The following is a 10,262-nucleotide window of genomic DNA, read 5'->3' as shown; positions in this document are numbered from 1 at the left end:
TCCCGACCTCAGGTGATCTGCCCGCCTCAGCCTCCCAAAGTGCTAGGATTACAGGCATGAGGCACCGTGCCCGGCTGGGTATTTCTTTATAGCAATGCAAAAACAGCCTAACACACCAGATTTAGGATTTATTGTTCACACTTTCTCCACATGTCGACAGTTCAAGGTGGCTGAGAAATCTGCTTGGCTGATCATGCTGGTCCTTCAGGTGAAGAAACAGGAAGCTCAGAGCATCCCAGTGTCTAGTCCAGGGTCACTGAGTAGCCACCATCGTGGCCACTGTGCAGACACCTGCGGTTTAGCAACTGCCTCCAGCAGGGCAGGCAAAGGAGGGGAGACACAGCCCAGGAATAAGGGATTGATGCATTTTAGGGAGCCCAAGATCAGGGGCGCTTTCTTCCACATGTGTAGCCAGAAGCTTGCACTCACTTAGCAGTTCTCAAACTTTTCAGTCTTGGAAACTCTTTATACTCTTCAAAATTATTGAGGACCCCAAAGAGTTTTTGTTTATGTGGGTTATATCTATCAGTACTGACTGTATTAGAAATTAAAGCTGAGGGCTGGGCACGGTGGCTCATGCCTGTAATCCCAGCACTTTGGGAGGCCGAGGAGGGTGGACCACTTGAGGTCAGGAGTTCAAGACCAGTCTGGCCAACAATGTGAAACCCTGTGTTGACTGAAAATATAAAAGTTAGCCAGGAGTGGTGGCATGCACCTGTAATCCCAGATACTCGGGAGGCTGAGGCAAGAGAATTACTTGAACCCGGGAGGTGGAGGTTGCAGTAAGCCAAGATGGCACCACTGCACTCCCGCCTGGGCTACAGTGAGGCTGTGTCTCAAGAAAAAAAATTTGAGAAAATTTTATAAATATTAATTAATGTAAAAGTAACAGCAGACACTACACATTAACATAAACCATCTATTTTATGAAAAATAACCATATTTTCAAAAACAAAAAAAAATGGTGTGAAGGTAGCTTTTTTTTACATTATTCCAGATTTCTTTAATGTCTGGCTGCATAGCAGGCAGCTGGATTCTCCTATCTGCCTCTGTTTTCAGTCTGTTGTGATATCACATGACATATAGCCTCCAGAAAACACCATACGCTGAAGAGAAAATGAGAGTGAAAAAGGCAAATAACATCTTAGTCTTATTATGAAAATAATTTTGACTTCATGGATCCCCTGAAAGAGTCTTGGGGATCCTCAGAGGTCTCCTGACTGTTCTTTGAGAGCCACTGGTCTACCTACTGATTTAATCTTCACAATAAACCTGTGGGGTGGATCCTGTTGTTCCCATTTTTTACAGGAGAGCAAACAGGCTCTGAGGCTTGCTCAAAGACACACAGCCAGTGAGTGGCAGTTAGGACTTGAACCCGACTGTCAACTCTGGCTCCTGTGCTCTTAATATTAATGGTAACACTGGGCTGGGTGCTGTGGCTCACACCTATAATCCCAGCACTTTGGGAGGCTGAGGCAGGCAGATCACCTGAGGTCAGGAGTTTGAGACAAGCCTGACCAACATGGAGAAACCCCCGTTTCTACTAAAAATACAAAATTGGCTGGGCGTGGTGGTGCATGCCTATAATCCCAGCTACTCGGGATGCTGAGGCAGGAGAATGGCTTGAACCCAGGAGGTGGAGGTTGCAGTGAGCCGAGATAACGTCATTGCACTCTAGCCTGGGCAACAAGAGCGAAACTCTGTCTCAAAAAAAAAAAAAAAAGAAAAGAAAAAAAACCAGCATCACTGTGCTCCAGCCCCTAGTGGATGGAGAAGGGCTGACACTGTAGGCAGGACAGGATTGGGAAGGAGTCAGGGGCTCTGGGGTGCCATAAGTGGGAAGGAAGATATAGTGTGTTGGTTAAGAGTATGGGCTGGGGAATAGTCTGCCTGGACCCACATCCTGGCTCTGTCCCATAGATGCTGTGTGACCTGGTGCGAGGTGCTCAACCTCTTTGGGCCTCAAATATCTCATCTGGAAAATGTGTCATAGGATATTTACATTATAGGGTCCTTAGGAGAATTGAATGTTAACTCATATAAATTCTTTTTTGTTTGTTTGTTTTTGTTTTTTGAGTCATGGTCTCACTCTGTCGTCCAGGCTGGAGTACAGTGGTGTGTTCTTGGCTCACCACAACCTCTGCCTCCTGAGCTCAAGTGATTCTTTCACCTCAGCCCCCTGAGTAGCTGGGACTATAGGCACACACCACCATACCCAGCTAATTTTTGTGTGTGTGTATTTTTTGTAGAAATGGGGTCTCACCATGTTACCCAGGCTGATCTTGAACTCCTGAGCTCAAGATCTGTCCACCTTGGCCTCCCAAAATGTTGAGATTACGGGCGTTACCCACCTTGCCCAGCCTAATTCATGTAAATTCTAACAGTGCTCTATACGTGTTGTATCCAGAATATGTCTTTTTTTTTTTTTTTTTTTTTTTTGGATACAGAGTCTGTCTCTGATGCCCAGGCTGGAGTGCAGTGGTGTGATCTCAGCTCACTGTAACCTCCGCCTCCCGGGCTCAAGTGATTCTCCTGCCTCAGCCTCTGGAGTAACTGGGATTACAGGTGTGTGCCACCACGCCAGGCTAACTTTTGTATATTTAGTAGAGACGGGGTTTCACCATATTGGCCAGGCTGGTCTCAAACTCCTGACCTCATGTGATCCTCCCGCTTCGGCCTCCCAAAGTATTGGGATTACAGGCGCGAGCGTATTGGGATTACAGGTGCGAGCCTGTATATGTGAGCACCCGGCTGTGTATGTCTTTTAATTGGTATAACTTTGAGAATAGGGCCATGGACTTGGTTTCCCTGGAGTTGGAGAGAGGCGGGGCACCTTCAGCATGGGTCCAGAATACAGAGCCCAGGGGAGGGAGAAGATGGGTGACCTGGAGGAGGAGGGGCTGCAAGGCTGAGAACATGTTGCCCTCAGGTGGAGGGCACAGGCTATCACTCTACTCCATGGATTCCAGGCATCCAAGCCAGCAGTGAAAAACAGTATGACAAGAGAGCCAGTCCCAGGGGACAGAGGCCACATCCCTTGCCCACTGAGGATGAGTCCAGGCCTCCCATGTCCATCCCAGAAAAGCCACCAGACCACTTGTCTCTCCTGACCCAGTTCAGGAGTAAAGCCACAAGCTCTAGCTCTCTTTTTCTCCTGTCAGCTCAGCTCTACAAAAATACATCTAGCTTTGTTCACGAAGGGCAAGAAAAAAAAGAAAAAGAAAGAAAATACATGTAGAACCACATTGCCAGGCCAGGCACAGTGGCTCATACCTGTAATCCCAGCAGTTTAGGAGGCTGAAGTGGGCAGATCACTTGAGGTCAGGAGTTCGAGACCAACCTAGCCAACATGGTGAAACCCCGTCTCTATTAAAAATACAAAAAATTAGCCGGGCATAGTCGCAGGCACCTATAATCCCAGCTACTGGTAAGGGAGGCTGAGGCAGGAGAATCACTTGAACCCAGGAGGCGGAGGTTGCAGTGAGCTGAGATTATGCCATTGTGCTCCATCCTGGGTGACAAAACGAGACTGTCTCAAAAACCAAAACAAAACAAAACAACCACATTGCCAAAGGATCCTGAGAGCCTCTTGCTAAACTGCCTCTTTTCCCTTTTGGTAGGTAAAGGGAGTCCCAGGGTGGGAACTGACCACATTACCCAGCAAGCTGGGGACAGACTCCCTGGCCGCCTGGCATCTGATTCAGGTTGTATCCACCATGCCATGTCATCTTCCTTACTCAGCAGGGACTCACAGACTCTTCCTTACTCTGCAGCACTGGAGACTGACTACCCTGTGTGAGTCTCAGCTCTGCTTCTTCTTGGCTGTGTGATTTTAGGCGAGATGCTTAAACTCTCTGCACCTCAGTTTCTTTACCTATAGAATGGGAATAGTAATTTTACCTCCTTCGTTGGGATATGTGTGGATTAAAGTGAGTGGATCCAGGCAAAGAACTTAGAACACTGCCTAGCATAGGGTAAGCATTTAATACCAGTAGCGAACACTGTCACCCTCATCATCAGCCAGGTCTTGAGCATCATTTGGGGATACTCTTTGTGGAGAACCCACCCTGATTTGTGCAAGGGCTTGGGGAGGCATGGGTAAAGGCCGAGCTGAGTTCTGGCCTCTGCATGGAAACTCATTGATTGCTTGATCTCGGGCATATTGCTTGCCTTCTCTGGGCCTTTGGGTCTCCAGCTGGAACAAGGAGAATTTTTTTTTTTTTTGAGACAGGGTCTCGCTCTATCACCCAGGCTGGAGTGCCACGGTGTGATCTCTGCTCTCTGCAACTTCCGCCTCCTGGACTCAAGAAATCCCCCCACCTCAGCCTCCTGAGCAGCTAGGACTACAGGTGTGCGCCACCACACCCAGCTAATTTTTTTTTTTTTTTGAGACGAAGACTTGCTCTTGTCCCCCAGGCTAGAGTGCGATGGCGCTATCTCGGCTCACTGCAACCTCCGCCTCCTGGGTTCAAGCTGTTCTCCTGCCTCGGCCCCCGCGAGTAGCTGGGATTACAGGCGCCTGCCACCACTCCTGGCTAATTTTTGTATTTTTAGTAGAGACAGGGTTTCACCATGTTGGCCAGGCTAGTCTAGAACTCCTGACCTCAGGTGATCCACCCACCTTGGCCTCCCAAAGTGCTGGGATTACAGGTGTGAGCCACCGTGCCCGGCCACACCCAGCTAATTTTTTTTTGTTTTTTTTTTTTGTAGAAATGGATTTTTGTGGCTAGGCATAGTGGCTCACACTTGTAACCCCAGCACTTTGGGGGGCCGAGGCGGGTGGATCACCTGAGGTCAGGAGTTCGAGACCAATCTGGCCAAAATGCTGAAACTCCCCTCTCTAGTAAAAATACAAAAATAAGCTGGGCGTAGTGACAGGCACCTGTAATCCCAGCTGCTTGGAAGGCTGAGACGGGAGAATCACCTGAACCCAGGAGGCAGAGGTTGCAGTGAGCTGAGATCATGCCACCGCACTCCAGCTTGAGTGACAGAGCAAGACTCCATCTAAAAAACAAAACAAAACAAAAAGGGGCCAGGCGCTGTGGCTCATGCCTGTTATCCCAGCACTTTGGGAGGCCGAGGTGGGCAGATCACCTAAGGTCAGGAGTACGAGACCAGCCTGACCAACATGGAGAAACTCTGTCTCTACTAAAAATACAAAATTAGCTGGGTGGAGGCAGGAGAATCGCTTGAACCCCGGAGGCGGACGTTGTAGTGAGCCGAGATTGCACCACTGCACCTCAGTCTGGGCAAGGAGAGCGAAACTCTGTCTCAAAAAAAAAAAAAAAACAAAGAAAAAAGAAGTGGATTTTCACTTTGTTGCCCAGGCTGGTCTCGAACTCCTAGACTCAAGTGATCCACCCACCTCAGCCTCCCAAAGTGCTGGGATTACAGGAGTGAGCCACCATGCCAGGCTGACCAAGGAGAATCTTTTTTTTTTTTTTTTTTTTAAGATGGAGTCTCACTCTGTCACTGAGGCTGGAGTACAGGGGCACTGTGTCGGCTCACTGCAACCTCTGTCTCCTGGGTTCAAGCAATTCTCCTGCCTCAGCCTCCCAAGTAGCTGGGATTAGAGGTGCCCACCATCACACCTGGCTAGTTTTTATATTTTTTGTAGAGACAGGGTTTCACCATGTTGGCCAGGCTGGTCTCGAACTTCTGACCTCAGGTGATCCACCCACCTTGGCCTCCCAAAGTGCTGGGATTACAGGCGTGAGCCACAGTGCCCAGCGGAGAATCTTTAAAAAATTGTTTCTTCAGAAAGAATTGGATCTGCCAAAAAAAAAAAAAAATTTTTTTTCTGTTGTACCTCTAGTGTCATGACACTCCTCCCACAAAATGTCCATGCAAATTTGCATAGCCAGTGATTGCAGTATTTTTTATAAGCTAACAATAAACATTTAGAAACAGTCTGTTTTTCTTTTTTTAATTTATTTTCTTTTTTATGACGGAATCTTGCTCTGTCGCTCAGGCTGGAGTACAGTGGCGCGATCTCGGCTCACTGCAACCTCTGCCTCCCAGGTTGAAGCGATTCTCCTGCCTCAGCCTCTTGAGTAGCTGGGATGACAGGTGCCCACCACACCTGGCTAATTTTTTTTGTATTTTTAGTAGAGACAGGGTTTCACCATGTTGGCCATGCTGGTCTTGATCTCCTCACCTCAGGCGAGCCGCCCACCTTGGCCTCCCAAAGTGCTGGGATCATAGGTGTGAGCCACCGCACCTGGCCAAGAAAGTCTTGATGTCCTTCCTCATTGGGATTTTAAAAATAGGAGATTTGTAGCCCTAAACTGGAAACCATCCAAATGTCCCCCAGCAGGTGAAGGGATACAGACCGCATGTCCTGCAATGGGGCACTCTTTAGCACAGCAAAGCCATGAGCTACTGGTGACCCGACAGCGACAATATGGAGAAATCTCAAAAGCATTATGCCAAGTGGATGAAGCCTTCCCTAAGAGGGCACATACTGTGTGATTTCATTTACGATACTCTACAAAAGGAAAATCTACACTACAGGGACAGGAAACAGTTCAGTGGTTGCCTGGGGCTGGGTGTGGGGGCAGGAGATTAATTGCAAAGGGGAATGAAGGAACCTTCCGGACAACGGAAATGTTCCAGACTTCACTGTAGCAGTGGTTACATGGCCAAATAATTTTCCAAAACTCATTCAACTGTGCTATTTTCTGGGTGCATTTGATTGAATGTAAATTATGCTGCAATACAGTCGATTTCTAAAAAAATGATGATTCACTCGTACAAGGAAAGTTCTGAATTTGTCAAAAGGAGTTTATTACATCTCTAGGCACTAATATGGAAAGATGTCCTTGTTTTTTTTGTTTTTGTTTTTTGTTTTTTTTTTTGTAATTAAAAGAAAAACACACATTAGGTTGTTAAATGAAAAATAAAGGCAGGTTGTGTGATGACACTGGTGATGTTGCCATTTATCAAGAGCTCACTGAGCTGGGTGTAGGCCCATGAAGTGCCCGGCATGTGTAATTTTGTTTACTCTCGATGATATCCATGCGAGGTTTTACAGACGAGAAAACTGAGGCTCAGAGAGATTAAGTAATGTGTCTGGGTTTGAAGCTGAGGAGCCACATGACTGGGACCTGGGACACACTAGGAGCCACCACACTGTGCTCTATATGATTCCAATTCATTAATTAATTGACCATGTTAATCCATGTGTAGAAACAAATCTGGAGAGATGACCCCAAACCAGGCCTGGGGATTATGTCTGAAGGCAGATTTACAGGCACTTTCACTTTCCATACCATCTATTTTTGTTATGTTCTAATTAATTGTAACATGCCTGAATTGCCTTTGTAATCAGAGAAAGCAATACAGATTTTTTAAAAAAAGAAGAAAAGTATTAAAAAAAGTCTCTGTCCTATATCTCTTTTGCTCAGGGGCTGGGCACCCTCTCTTCACAGCTTCCTCTCCCAAACGGGGACACATGCCTGTTGGGAGCCCCAAGTCCCACTGATAAAGGCCTGAGCCAAGTCCCTTATCAGGCCTGAGCAGGCCCTGCAGTCCCATCCATCTGGTCCCCCCAGGGAAGGTGGGCCCTGTCCCAGGAATCAGCAGGCTCCAGCGCCCCAGAGATAAGAGAAGCTGCAGGCGGTGGGTGAGAGGCAGTAGGACCAGCAGGGTCAGGGTCTGCAGCAGAGAGATTTACGGACCTGGCTCTGTCTGCTGTGTGGTCCTAGGCACATGTCAGCCCCTCTCTGGTCCTCAGGTTCTTCTGGGATTTCTTGGTTCCAGCCTGGTCCTCTTTTAGGAAGTAAGCTGGGGATTCCCCAGGGTATGGGGAGGCAGCAGAATGAATGAGATGTCCTCGGCCCCCAGATCCAATCCCAAGTGGATGTGTGGAGACCCAAACACACCCTTATGGCCCTAAACATATTCACACACGCCCGCCTCAGCATGCACAGGTGTGCAGGCCCCAAGGCCAAACTGGGCCACCCCTGGTCAGGCCAACGCTGTTTACATGTCCAAAGGTTGGACGCCACCTGCCAGGAGGGCCTCAGCTGGCGAGAATCTGCAGCTGTGTCCCCAGGACACAGATAACATGTTCCTGGGGGCAGGACCGGCAGCCCCAGGAGAGGTGGGGCAAGAACACCCAGGTTGCCCTCTCTGGGAATACCTTTGCCAGCCTCACTGCTGTGGGCCCTACCTGGCGCCTCTGGGCCCTGCCTGGGGTGCTTCTGCATCCCTTGTGGGTCTAGGAGTGTCCCCAATCCCCCCATGCCAGTTAGTTTGGTTTTCCTGACCTTATCCTGGGTCTGCACTGCCCACCATGCCATGCTTTTTATGCCAATGGGTGCTTCCACCTCCCTGAGCCTCAGTTTCTTCATCTGTAAAATGGGGAAAATCATAGCTCCTACCTGATAGGGACAGTGAGGAAGGAATGAGCTAAGGCGTGGCATGGTGTCAGGGGAGTAGAAGGGACCCTCCCCACCCCCTGGCAGTGGGCCAGTCCTTCCCCATCCACGCTGCCCCACAGGATGAATCATGCACAATTCTCATGTCAGTGAAAGCACAGAAGTAACTTAGGGGGCTTCTAGTCAGATTGTGATGATGGGGCTTGCATAGTAAAACCTTAAAAGTGGCAATGTGTGTGTGCCCCAGGCACAGACAGAGGGGGTACACTCAGCTGGGATCTCTGCTGAGAAAGGACCTGAGACATTTTCTTCACTCGTCTCTCCCCCTGGAGACTGTCTTGGCCATGCAGACTCTTTTTTTTTTTCCTGAGATGGAGTATCACTTTGTTACCCAGGCTGGAGTAAAGTGGCCAGATCTCAGCTCACTGCAACCTCCACCTCCTGGGTTCAAGTGATTCTCTTGCCTCAGCCTCCCGACTAGCTGGGATTGCAGGTGTGTGCCACCATGTCCAGCTAATTTTTGTATTTTTAGTAGAGAGGGGGTTTCAGCATGTTGCCCAGGCTGGTCTTGAACTTCTGACTTCAGGTGATCTACCTGCCTCAGCCTCCCAGAGTGCTGGGATTACAGGCATGAGCCACGGCACCCAGCCTGGCCATGCAAACTCTTTTTTTTTTTTTTTTTTTTTTTTTGAGACAGAGTCTCGCTCTGTTGCCCAGGCTAGAGTACAATGGCGTGATCTTGGCTCACTGCAATCTCCACCTCCCGGGCTCAAGTGATTCTCCTGCCTCAGCCTCCTGGGTAACTGGGATTACAGGTGCATGCCACCACGCCTGGCTAATTTTTATATTTTTAGTAGAGACAGGGTTTTACCATGTTGGTCAGGCTAGTCTTGAACTCCTGACCTCGTGATCCTCCCGCCTTGGCCTCCCAAAGTGCTGGGATTATAGGCATGAGCCACCTCACCTGGACTTTTTTTTTGAGATGGAGTCTTGCCCTGTCACCCAGGCTGCAGTGCAACGGCACGATCTCGGCTCACTGCAACCTCTGCCTGCTGGGTTCAAGCAATTCTCCTGCCTCAGCCTTCTAAATAGCTGGAACTACAGGCACGTGCCACCATGCCCAGCTAATTTTTTGTATTTTTAGTAGAGATGGGGTTTCACCATACTGGCCAGGCTGGTCTCGAACTCCTGACCTTGTGATCCGCCTGCCTCGGCCCCCGAGAGTTCTGGGATTACAGGTGTGAGCCACCGTGCCTGGCCCCATGCAAACTCTTGACTGATCACCTGGAAGGAAGAGTGAAGCTCATTTTGTTTTAAGGTAGTCAGTCTATTACTAAATTGTTTACTAAAACTTTCTTCATATTATTAATAAATTAGCAAAAAAAAAAAAGAACATTGATAACCTCCAGGGTTGGCAAAGCCATGAAGAAACAGGCTCTTGCCGGCACCATGGGTGGGATGAAAATGGGCACAACCCACCTGTGAGTGACCAGCATCTTTACCAACCACAGCTACACCACCCTACAACCCAGGGGTCACACGCCTGGGAGTCTACCGACAGAAATACCATCACAGTGACGTCTGTTTGTGGATATTTCTGGAAGCATTTTTCTTTGTTTTTTGGTCAAAGCAAAAAATTAGAAGTAATTCAGATGACTAGCCACAGACGTTTTATTACCTAGACATTTTGTGATCCACCCACACTATAGAATACTGTACAGATGCCAAAAAGAATGGATTCCTTGGAAATGTTTCTAAGATTCACTGGCAGGTGAAAGAAGCAAATTAAAGAATAATATGGGCCGGGCGCGGTGGCTCACACCTGTAATCCCAGTACTTTGGGAGGCCAAGGCAGGGGGATCACTTGAGGTCAGGAGTTTG

This window comes from Pongo abelii, chromosome 4 (genome assembly GCF_028885655.2).
Source record: "Pongo abelii isolate AG06213 chromosome 4, NHGRI_mPonAbe1-v2.0_pri, whole genome shotgun sequence".
NCBI lineage: Eukaryota > Metazoa > Chordata > Mammalia > Primates > Hominidae > Pongo > Pongo abelii.
The sequence above is the reverse complement of the archived record's forward strand: the minus strand, read 5'-3'. Positions refer to the sequence as shown.